Below are 12,942 nucleotides of genomic sequence, written 5' to 3'. Positions count from 1 at the left end.
CCTTAAGAATGCCCAAAAATGCATGAGTAATCTTTCCCACCTCAGTTTCGTCACCTACGACGCGACGCCTGCGAAATGTCCAGCGGCAAAATGGTAAAATAATCACAGCTTACTCAGGATAATGGTACGCGAATTCTCGCACGCACGCAAACACAAAATGCTACCTTCGTTTACGTAAATACGGACAGAAATACAAACTAAATTTATTGGTAGTGGATCCATTGAACGATCTGATGGCAATCGAAGAGACAGTAACGGAAAGGTCGCCATCAGGATACCAGCAGGGTATCAGGTATTTGACCAATAGGGTAGTTTCCTTCATCAAAGAAAACGAAAGGCATTGATTGCGATTCGTTACCCACAATTAGTGTATTCATAATATGCAAATTATTTGGTTCTAGAAATACCGGTTTAGACGAATGGAAAAGGTTAATTTTATCCTCATTTGAAAAAGGCCAGATTGGCGCCCATGCAAGGCCACTCCACGTGACATCACAGGGACCGAGTTTCTACACGAGAGGATAGGAGTTTTAAATCATCTGAGGTTACCAATGCATGCATGAGGCACGGAGCTCAGGGAAACATGTCTTAATAATCACCTATTAAAACTGGGTAAGGTCGGAAAGTTTTCTTCGTTTGATAAGGTATTAATAATCCTTAGATAAGCCAAGCGCTACCAGCTAGCAGAGTACTCTGGTACCTGCTAGCATCCTGCGTCGTATTAGCGCTCAAAGCATCGCCCCAAGGTCACCTCACTTGCGGCAGCCGGAACCAGAACGACGTCACACGGAGATTTCCCGGCATTTATACTTGGCCATCGCGTTTGCGCGCGCTAGAAAATTTTCACTTTTCGTTTAATCGCGAAAAATAGATATCGTCATTTAAAAATATAAAAGTGTGAAATACGTACTCCTGGAGTAATGATCTTTCGATTTAGACAATAAAAAAATAATAGTAAACGAAAGGCATTGATTGCGATTCGTTACCCACCATTAGTGTATTCATAATATACAAATTATTTAGTTTTAGAAATACCGGTTAAGACGAATGGGAATGGTCAATTTTATCCTCATTTGAAAAGGGCCAGATTGGCGACCATGCGATGCCACTCCACGTAACGTCATAGGTACCTAGTTTCTATTCGAATAGATAGGAGTTTCACATCGTCTGAGATTACCAATGCATGCATGAGGCACAGAGCTCAGGGAAACATGTCTTAATAATCACCTATTAAATTTGCCTAAGGTCGGAAAGTTTTCTTCGTTTGATAAGGTATTAATAACCCTTATTCAAGCCAAGCGCTACCAGCTAGCAGAGTACTCTGGTACCTGCTAGCATCCTGCGTCGTATTAGCGCTCAAAGACTCGCCCCAAGGTCACCTCACTTGAGGCAGCGGGAACCAGAACGACGTCACACGGAGATTTCCCAGCATTCATACATAGCCGTCGCGTTTTCGCGCGCTTGAAAATTTTCACTTTTCATTTAAACGCGAAAAATAGATATCGTCATTTAAAAATCTAAAAGCGTGAAATACGTACTCCAGGAGTAATAATCTTCCGATTTTGGCAATAGAAAAACAATAGGAAACCACCCTATTCCAACTCACTGCAGCGTCTACATATTTTTCATTCAGCGGAAAATCATTAGAAGAACGCTTATTCTAAAGATCCGACGACGTTTATTTCGATAAAATACTTATGGATATCATTTGGAAACTGCTATTATCAAAAGTAAAATGGTGTCGACGATGGTGATCGATCTAAACTAGTAATCAACGCGTCGTTGAGAGCTGGAATTCAAAGGAAGACAGAGCCACCCCTCGGAGTGCTGCCACCTGCATTGCATCATCCCAATGTCCATGAAAGTAGTGCATTAAAGAGAGACCTGCTTACAGCGGGAATCTTAAATATTGAAGTAAAGAAACAATTTATAAGATCCAACATTTGGAGTATGCTCCTATAAGGAAATGAGGCATGGACAATGACAGCAGCAGAGAAAGCAAGGATAGAGGCCTTCGAAATGTGGTGCTACAGAAGAATGATGAAGATCAAATGGATCGACCGAGTTAGTAACGAGGAAGTCCTAAGAAGAGTAGGAGAGAAGAGAAGCCTCATGAAAACCTTAACAAGAAGATGGAACAACCTCATAGGCCACATCTTGAGACATGATGGCCTGATGAAGACAATCGTCGAAGGACAAGTGGAAGGCGAGAACAGAAAAGGAAGACCTCGAACAAAATATATGGAACAAGTAAAGAAGGATGTGAAAGAGAAGAAATACGTAGGTGTGAAAAGATTAGCTGAAAGGAGAACTGAGTGGAGAGCTGCGTCAAACCAATCCTAAGATTGTTGACCAGTGATGATGAAAGTTTTGAAACTCTGGACAGAAAATTATGCCAGTTTCAGGCTAATCAATCAATACTTAATTCTTGAAGAATCATATCGCTACCCATTCCAGATAACCTCTAAATTGTGTTTTTGCTCCAAGGGTTTTTTCCCAGAGCATTATAAATATCTATTCTATTCTATAACCTAACACCTCCCTCTGCGGTTAACTCCATAAGTGGCCACTTTTCTTTCCCGCATTCGGTGGCCGCTCTAGACAGGTCTCCCTACATTCTGATAGTTCCGAAGAAGGACTTCCGAAGACTTACAAAGGAGCCGAAATCTTGAAGGCGCCCCCTTCCGCATTCGCTGTGACCTTAACCCTTGTGCGAGGGACACTAAGCACCTCATTGTTGCCATCAGCCGACTACCGTGCCGTCACGAAAACATCTGACGCGAAAAAAAGCCGCGGCGCGGATTAAGAGCGCTATTGAGGATCAACGGAGAAGGGTCCGCACACTAAAAAAAGAAACTCGCACACATATACGTAAATAGTTGTTGTATAATGGAGGGTTGCGCGCGCAGGGCCCACCCCTTTCTCGCCCCCCGGTCGACCTATCTCCTTACACACGAATGAGCACTCGGCATTTAAGAATCGATGATGTCATCTCGTTTCCACGCCCATATCAACGGGGGAAGCTGCGACGGACCCCACCCCCTCCCGCCCGCCACGGACGCTCTCATTGGCTGGCCGGGCCTCTTTCGCCTCTCCCCATTGGTCCGCCACCCCCATCCCCCTGCAACTCGAAACAACCACCTCACCCTCCTCCTCCTCAACCCTGCCGCGGCAGTATCCTTCCCCTCCCAGCGTGGCCTGAGCGAAACGGACGGCAAGGAGGGGTCCGCACCCCCCCTACATCAACCTCCCCCTCCCCTCGTGGACACCAGAAGGTCCCTCAGTTTCCCTTTGGTCGTGGAGGAGTCCGAAGGCCCCTTCCCGCTCTGCCTGGCATCCTTCCTCCCTGCCGAGGTGCAATTTCCCTGGGAACATTTAGTCCGACCGCACGGCAGCTGCCGCGGCGGGAACAGACTCGGCCACCCGCCGGGACTCAAGACCTCTCCCCCCCGTTGGCCTCTGCGCCGCCTCGTGGGAAAGTGTGAGCGGAGACGTGCTCTTGCGTGTGTTGTGTGCCAGCAGACCCTGCTGCTCTCATTCCGATTCGCGTACACCGCGCAGACTTGCCAGGTTCGTGCGGTCAATGTCCGAAAAAAAATAATATGTGCATACATTTTCTGCGTTAATCTCCTTCGGGTTATAGACGACGCAGGAAAATAAAAGCCAATTTCAGTCAGTTGCATAGGGGATGAAAATCTGGGAGTAGCACGCACGTTTCATCCTCGCGAATTTGGAGAGAGGAGCGGCCACGGAGGTGTTCCACAGAGACGATCGGCAGCATCAAGACGCGAAGAGGGAACGGGAGGCGTTGCCGGGGAGACTAGAAGGCCGTCGGATTATATCCACGCGCACTGAGCCGCAGTTTTTGTTCCTCGAGAGGGCGTCGACAGCGGATTGCAGAAAGGCCTTCCGAGGAGATTTCGAAGCCAAGGCTCGGCGACCGAGGGAGGAACACTGAAAAAGACACTCAAGGTAAGTCAGTCCCGGTGTGCACACGGAGTGAAGACTTTGACTGTTGGCTTTTCTAAAAGTATCGCGGAGCAGACTCTACCAGGGGCGCACAAGGAATTAAGATTGGGGGGGTTAGGTGCAACTAACACCGGTGTGTCTGGTGGAATGGAATACCCACCAGGATAAGCGGTAGGTGCGAGATTAAGAAATTGCGGAATTTTAAGATTCATGGTTCAAAATGGTGAGTTTTACGGCTTTCTGAGGGATATTTTATTAATCCTAACACTATTCTACTAGTAATATCAATCCTATTAAGTAGAATGGATTAAATTTAAATATTTCTCTGAGTTCTGAGGGGGTTTCAACCTCGCTGCATCACTCGCCCGCTGCACCCTCGCTGCACCACTGGATTCTACAATGGGATATATGGAGCCTCGGAGGTGGAGTTATAGCCTCCTGATCAAAGGGACCCGCGTTCAAATCCGGACGAGGACTCCGATAACAAACCGTTAGGTGGTCCACAGAAAGGAACTTTGCCTTGAATCAGTAATTTTCACACTCTAGTGACGTAGTCACAGGTGAGCTCTACGCTCCATTATTTGAAACCGCCTTAAGGTTGAAGCAGTGAATGAATGATTGAACTTTTATATTAGTAGCTCTAATTTACCCTATCCTAGGGCTAGGGCTATCATCAATAAAGTTCAATTTCCGTCTCGTCCTCAAGGTTACAATTTACAAAAATTCTGCAAAGATTATGATAACTCTGCACACAATGAAATCGCGAGGTTACGGATATACCTCGCGAAGTCTTATCCAATCTACCTGAATAGATCGGAGCCTGCTTATCCCGTTTCTTACGTCTAAATTTTTCTTCTAAGATAAATAATTTCACCATAAAAATTTGGTCCCTAAGAAGATGATGCCGATAAAATTTCCGTAAACGGAAGCAGCTATTATACTTTTTGGGGATGAATTTGCTTAAAACTCCCTCAAAAGAATTCACGCATTTCGTTTTAAATTTTCGTTTAAAGCAACCACGCTTTTTTTATCTTCCCATCGGGATATTGAAGTAACTACGGATTTTAGTAAAATTGTAACTCTAGTGAATAACAAACTCTTACTGTTGCATGGCGGAAGATTATAAAATGATTTCAACGGGCGGAATTTCGGAAAATTCCCATGGCTATATTCTCGAGCGAAATCATTTCAATTGATGGATTAAATCACAAATGAATGACACAAACACACATCCAATGCCATCCTTTATTTCGTGTATCTGTATGAGGAGAAATACTCAGCCAAACAAGTTATTTCTTACCAGAAAAAATAATTACCCACTACACAACAGATTAGAGTACTGCATCATTCTAAATATCCACGAAAGTAATGATGGTATGGCTTATTAAAATGAATACTTGCATATCTTGGAAATTATCACAGATTCTTTAAAATAATTTATTAATTTTCAATTTCGAATGCGGAAAAACAAGACAAACACCTTACGCAGGTGTACCCTTCCCAGATCCGCAGATCGGGGAGACCATGTCACATTCGGAAAATTGCCCCGGTCGGTTTTCATCATGGAACATGTATTTGGATGCAAGCCTAGCAATGAATATCAGTGCCAGTATGTATAAATAATAATATTTATCACTATCTGACGTACTAAGACAGTTGATCGGTCAATTGGAACACCTTTGATTGTAATCTAATCGGCAATTTTACGCGTCGGGATGTCTGAATTTTCCAAGGAAGAGAACGAAATTTTTTCGCTTCATCACTCTGGTCAGAAAGTATTTTTTCATTCAGTGTTTCGCTTCCGGAGGTTTGTGAAATGAGCGAGGGTAAAGCGACACCACATCAGGCTGGTGACTCTTAAGGTCGTTTTACACGGGGCACGGAATTGCGCAGGTTAGATCTGCATTAATTTCTAAAGTGGCGTGGAATTGCGCGAATGCATGAACGAAATTAGAACAGGGGCTGTTTTGCCGTCTCGCATTCTCGCATGTGTTCTAGCAATTCACCGCTTTACGCGACGAAATTTTGACTGTGCCTTCGCACGTACGTCAGATTGCGCAATTCCGTGTACCGTGTAAAACGGCCTTTACACGCACATGGTTCATTGCCCTCGGCCACCAACAATACTGCTGCCGTCAATGATGTTATTTGGACCTTACAATAATGTTTCAATCTAATGGAATGACGCAAGCAAAATATAACATAATTCCTCTTCAACTGAATTACAAAAAAATGAATGATCAACCCATTTCCTGTCGTAGCCCCCTCACACGCATAGAATACACTCGTTCAGCATTCCACCATATCTGCGCTGAAATGATTATTTGACTCCGTAATGCTAAACGTTCAATCGTGGTGCAAGGGTTTTTACGAAGGGTATTGAGTTTAGGATATGCAATACTTGACTGGGAGCACCTGATGTGGAGTACACATCTGAAGATGTTGATTAGGAGTCCACAGTTCGACACCTGATCACGTGGACTAGCTCTCGAAGCCCGAGTGGGATTCTAACGAAAATTATTCAATTAGGGGTGAAAGATCCAAGCTTTGAATAAAATCAACGTTATGCGTTATCACTGCGAACGATTTCAACACCGCCGTAACTAATATCCTTATATAATAACACTAGCTAACTAATGCCGTAGCTAATAGCCAACACTAACGGATGATATATTTTGATGGTATAAGACGAGAGAAGATTGGAGGCATTCGAGATGTGGGTATGGAGAAGAATGGTGAAGGTGAAAAGGACGGAGAGGAAAAAGGAACGACGAAGTGCTGGACATGGTGGGTGAGGAGAGGCAGCTTTTAGATGATACACGGAGGAGACAGAAGGATGGAGTTAGTGCTTATCGTTGAGAGGATGTTGAAAAAGGTGTTAGAGGGTAGAATGTTAGGGAAACGAGGAAGGGGAAGGTAAAGAATAGGATTTTTACATACATTGAAAGGGAATAGGCCTTCCTGTGAATTGAAGAAGGCAGTGCTGGAAGGAAAAGGAGGCTTCCAGATCACTTCTTGAACACTCCATGGAAACCTACCTTAATCGGTAGAATACTATAATAATAATAATAGTGAGTATGTGTTAATATATAATCCATCTCTATATAATCTATGCCAAAAATTACATTTAGGGTTGAGGCAATCGCATTGTAGTAATAATAAAAGCGTTTTCATTTCAAGCGAATTTAGGTCTATTTAGTCCTCTCTTCCAATTTACTTATTTTTAGCGATCACAAACATCCATGCCCTGGATGACGATAAATCCACCCAGTCGGGATTCGAACCCGCGACCATTAAGTTAGCAGTCGGGTTGTTACCCCCGCACCACCTAGGCCGGCATAAATAGAAAAAGGTGACACGAGTATTTCCGTTAAAGTGAGGAATTTGGCCAGATTTTGATTATAGTATTACTTATGGAGGGATCGTTTCCCCCGAATTTAGAATTATTAAAACTAATTCTTAATTTGAGAATTTTTCGTGTTTCTTGACATCAATACGAGCAAACGGAGAAACTGAGCAATCGAATGCGAAGGCCTATTATCGCTCACTCGGTAATATTACATTTCATGAAACGAATGGAGGAGGTTGATACCTACTTTGTGGAAGTCTGTTGTAGGATATAAGTTTAAAAAGCTTTGCTCTTTTCCACATAAACATTTCATTTATGTGGAAAATTGAGTGTCGTAATATCAGATCCTAATACAACATTTACGTGGAGAATTGTACTCCCAATCATACATTGGCCCCAATTAATGGAGGGTTGTTTCGAAATGTAACATTATGTCCTTGGTATATTCGCGTGCTGTTGATATCCTCGTGGCCAAACAACTACGAAACCTCACTCTCTAACAGTTCTTAAGACACAATTGCGCCTTTAGAAGGCTCACACCGACTACTTCACGATGAGCGATAAGTAAAATCAAAAACATTTATCGTCATCATGGATTTTATTGGAGGTGCTTGTGTCCTTCGGAGCCATTTCAATTGGACCATGTGCTGTTGCCTATTAATCCAATCTGATGCACTGATATCAAATATGCACTACTATCCTATCTACCTGCACACTAACTATACTCCTAAGCGTATTTTGGAATAAGTTAGCCGTAGCGACAAGATGTAACAGACGATATTTTTCGTATTATTAACATCTTTCGCCAACCTTTAGGCGTGATTCTATTGCTTTCGTGATTAAACCACTACTAAATCTATTCTTCAAAGTGAGTAGCGTTCCTATGCGAGCCCGACAAATGACATAATCCACGACTAAAACATTTTATAGCTTTTCCCCATGAACACAAAATATTTCCGTAATCTGCAGAAGCAATAAAACAATGAATTGGATGGATGAGGCAGATACTTTGTGGAGATTCATTATGAGATATGAAGTGAAACACTTTGCACTTTCCACATAAAATTTTTATTAAACTGCAGTCGATATGTTTTACTGCACTGCAGCATTATCAAGTCTCCGCTCGCTTCGCTCCACTGCAGCACTATCTGAGTCTTGATGATGCTGCAGTGCAGCGAAACATGTCGACTGCAGTTTAATAAAAATTTTATGTGGAAAGTGCAAAGTGTTTCACTTCATATCTTACAATAAAATAAGTCCACACGGGGAAAAACTATGATAAAGAGTTGACATTTATTCTGCATGCGGAAGCCTACTTAACGTAAAAATGCGGCAACAAACCACCTTCATAGTTAGCACGACATACTACGCAAACGCCTAGACCGATATGGGGTTGATTTAATCGCCATGGATAGTGTTTCCGCTGAAGTAAGGTACTCAACTTTGCCGTAGATGGTCTCGCGTACACACAAACGCTTCGCAACCTGCCCATAGGCTGGAGGCCCTGTCCATAGGCATTCTTCCCTTCTAGGCTGCTCGCACTGCCATGGGCTCTATCTTACTTATCTATAATATCGGGACTTATCTAACGATCTGATCGTTGGATTACTCTTCCTCATAGGATAATCCTCTAAAATCGCTGGCACAGTAATGGCTTCGTCTGGTTTCGCTAATAGTTGGGCCCTCTTCGCTTCTATAGCGTTGAGGTGTTTTCCCCGTCCCGTTACTTCCGCTCCTATCCTTTCCCAGAGTCGTCGTCGGGCTCCTATCGCGGTGGCGCCTCTTTCCTTTTCCCTTCCTCTCCAGCAACTCCCCGGGTGATTGGGCGTATAAGCCACTGGCTTGGTTCCCGGCCCCGGTGCGTTGTATCCCAGAAGGGTTCGCCCAGAGCCCTCATACTCTTTGCCATGGACTCACGCGATGGTGGGTGGACCCAGCTAAGTAAGACGCGTCTCATGCGATAAGAGGGTGCTGACAGACGATTGAGATTAGGGGGCGTCAACCCCTCGAGACGACGTGTGCCCCGCACCACGCAAACACACGGAACCGCACGCGGTAGGCGACGTCGCGAATCATTTCCGACAACGAGTCCAGATTCCTTGTGCACTCTCCTTATCGGGTCTCCAGTTGAACGAAAGGAGGCAATTCAGGTGAAAACGCGCTCAGTTTGTTCTTCGCGTGTTTCGTCGCGGGAAAATGTGTATCGAGGCGGCATCAATCGAAGCCGCAAATGCAAACAATGCCGACAATAATTTTCAGTGAAAAAGAGTCTTTTTTTTCACATTGTCATTTGGCCGGAGGAGAGCATGTAAGCCGACGTCTTGCGTGAATCTTGATTGCTGAGCCGCTTGCCTTTTAGGGCTACCCATTCTCCGAACATAGTTGCTTCGTTCTTCCTGATGAATACTCAGGATAAACTCTTATCTGTTTCTATTGCCTTGGACAAACCTTAAAGTACAATTATATTCGGCAGCAATGATGAATACAACCGCTGAAAATATAATTTTAGCTCTATATGAATAATTTATTTCCTAGCCATGATATTTTCCAGGCAATGTGAATCAGTTCTCTCCATGGTTTTACGGGTTAGCTATGAGAAGTTATTTTCAAGATGACGCTGCGGGGCCTAAGCTGGCCACGTCTTTCAAATTATAATTGATAAAGCAAAAATCCAAAGAAAAGCATTCCTTCCCTCGCATAATGCGGGAGAATATTGAAATTGAAAACGTAGCAGACAATTTCAACAGTGATGATGGGCATTGGCGTAGCCAGGGGGGAGTCCGTACCCCCCCCCCCCCCCACGAAATATAAAAACAAAATAATTTTCTTTCATAAAAGAAAACCAAATATTGAAAAATGACGAAAGATTTCTTTGAAAAAAGAAGTTTTTCGATTATGAGATGAGTTAAAATTAGTTGAAAACCCTCCTCTTAGTACCCTGACTTTCAAAACATTTTCTCCCTGGTAAATATTCCGTCATATCTGGTCGCGCGTTGAAAAACATCTCTAATTGAGTTCACGTAGAGTCAGTCCACGCAGAATGAATTGCATTTAGAGATGGCAAACTAAATGTATTCTATTCGTCGCAACCCGTGTTTCGTCACACGGTGACTATTAAGTCCGAACTATTTACAACTTTAGTCGACCGTAAGAAGCAAAAGTTTTAGCTTTGAGATTCAAACAGGTTATTTATAAAAAAGGCTTACATTAACATCCAAAATTATTTGTTATAGTACCTACGTAAGTGCCTGTATTAAATAACTTCCATGGGAAACTGTGGGAATGGTCTGCCATGCTCAAATTACCCCGGCCCCAAATGGGAAGGGTACTAATTGGGTGTAAGGGAACACTATTTACGGATAGAGAAGTAATTGGTGATCTCCTAACCGCCGAAGTCCCATTCTTTTCCCCCAAACAAATATCCCTGAGTACTTTTTATTGCGCAGCGTGGAGGAGCGAATTATTACCTTGCACCAAGCAATGAACTCGTCGCATGCCTGGCCTCCGGAGACCGAGTATGTGCGCAACGCTTCCTTTTTGAATTGATCGAAAAATTGACTTCATTATTATGACGACACGAGTCCCGGACGCATGGAGCACTTAGTCATTGAGCCTGTTATTCCGCTGTGCATATGGTTGGGGGGAATACGTCCGCAGATACTTTTCGCGTGGTCTCCATTTCAGAGGACCCGGATAACGTGAGGAAAGAGAGACGGCCATTAGCGAATCCTCCTCTCGTGGCGACAAAAAAAGCAAGCCCCCCCCTTACCCCCCCCCCCCCCCCCGCGTGGCACTAGAGTAACAATCGCGAGGCGAGGGGCGTCCGTTGAGTGTGGTAACTTGTGTGAAGTCAATCAAGCTGTTGAGTGGGCACTAGAAGCAGCACTACGACCAACTCCAGGGTTTTGCTTCCGTCGTGCTTTTCAACCCTCTCCGCCCGCACACCCTGGCGGCCACGCACGAAAATACGATCCTCGATCGTTCGCGTTTCATGACGACAGCGACAATGGACCAAACGATGGGGATGAAAATGGAATTAGCGCGCGAGTGTCAGGGGAGGCGTCGGCCCAGTGCTGATGGGACTTTGTCGTTTCATTAGGCTGTTGGTCGAATGTCAGAAAAGCGCAGTCGTTCTCGGCTTTGTGATTGACCCCTTTTTTTTCGAGGCTCAGAGTTTTCATAAATTTCACGCACGAGGTCTATTTTTGGGGACCAGTCAAACAAATGTTCCGCCGACGGCGATATCATTGGAGTCATACTGCGGACCTATCGTTCATTAGGGACCGTTTTCGTGTCGGAAAGATATGCCGCGCACCGTGAGATGACTTCTATGGCTGATTAATCATCTTGAAAATTTATAATATAATAATTTTATTACTCCACACACAAATTACATGACAATAGCAAAATTGAGTAATTTTAGGTAGCCGCGAAGGATAACCTGTTTGAGGCTACCATCCAAAATAATAATACATTATGCTTTACATATAGTGTAGCTCATTTTGTGTTACCTTGATAATCTATACTTACAAAGCTAAAGTGCGTACATGAAAAAACAACTAAAGTAGTATTTATAATTCATTTACATCAATATTTTATAACAATATTTGTTCTACACTTTCTTTAGTGAGAAGCCAAGAATGTGCATTTTGCAAAAACTTTTTCAAAGACTTTGAAATAAAGTATGACTGGGGTAACAAATTAAATACCTTTGGTCCTACGTACAAAAAAATCTTTTAAACAAAGTCAAATTTGGTCGTGGTAAGGGCACACTTATTTTACGCAGGGTAAAGGGAGAAGGCAGGGACTGAAATATTTTAGAGTTGCCTGAAATATTGAAATATTATATATTATTAATCAAGAGAGGGCAAAGTAATCTCTGGAAAATCAAGAAAGACGGGGAATATCGATGTGTCTGGGAAGTCATTCGAATGTAAAGGGCTGAGAGCTCAGGAGGGCAATGGCGTGCAACTACTCGCGTGCTGAAGCTTCAGCATTGAAATACTTGAAGGAGTGAATTATGTCGTCATTCTCAAACGCCAAACCCTTTAAATTTGGAGCCAAATACTGCGCACAATCCTGAATAACAGTTTTTCATGGAATAATTATCATAGATTACTTGCTTAGTGCTCAATATAGTGTAAGAGTATCATTATAAGAATGAACCTGAACATATTGGAGTATAGAGTAGGCGCGGTATACGCTTAATTATACCGATAAAAAAAAAACTTTCATGTATTCGTAATCTCTTCAAGGCATCGCAAGAGATTCTAGTATTGATAGACTCATCACTTCTATGTGTGCTATTTATCTATTCATTGCAGAGTTATTTTTAGCAGCTTAGTGTACATGAGAGCGCCTAAAAATCAAAAGTAGTTTCACTAGTGCACCACGTACGAAAAGCAATTATTTACAATTAGAATCTTTTATTAATTGCTCATTACGAAAATTCGGTGCAAATGTGGCCAGCTGGATGAGCGCTCGAGCTTCGGTCTATTGGATGAAAAAACGAAATATTTATCGGTCTAAGAATAAAAAAGGGGCTTCTTGTTTCACAAAATATTTGGCGGGTGCTTCAGTTAAAGCCAATGGAAGTGAGTGCTCCTTAGCGTAGAAGGGTGATT

The 12,942-nt window shown here is 43.3% G+C and overlaps 1 protein-coding gene across 1 annotated transcript in view; it reads left to right on the top strand.

The window, feature by feature from the left end:
* The first annotated feature begins 3,295 nt into the window (after positions 1 to 3,295).
* The window catches only part of LOC124163062 (paired box protein Pax-6-like), a 290,095-nt gene continuing 280,448 nt past the window's right edge, over positions 3,296 to 12,942 (top strand). The window contains exon 1 of the mRNA XM_046539848.1: positions 3,296 to 3,972. The gene's annotated coding sequence lies outside the window, so the exon portion shown is untranslated. The remainder of the gene's footprint in view (positions 3,973 to 12,942) is intronic.

Source organism: Ischnura elegans, chromosome 7, assembly GCF_921293095.1.
Source record: "Ischnura elegans chromosome 7, ioIscEleg1.1, whole genome shotgun sequence".
Classification (NCBI taxonomy): domain Eukaryota; kingdom Metazoa; phylum Arthropoda; class Insecta; order Odonata; family Coenagrionidae; genus Ischnura; species Ischnura elegans.
The sequence above is the reverse complement of the archived record's forward strand: the minus strand, read 5'-3'. Positions and strand labels throughout refer to the sequence as shown.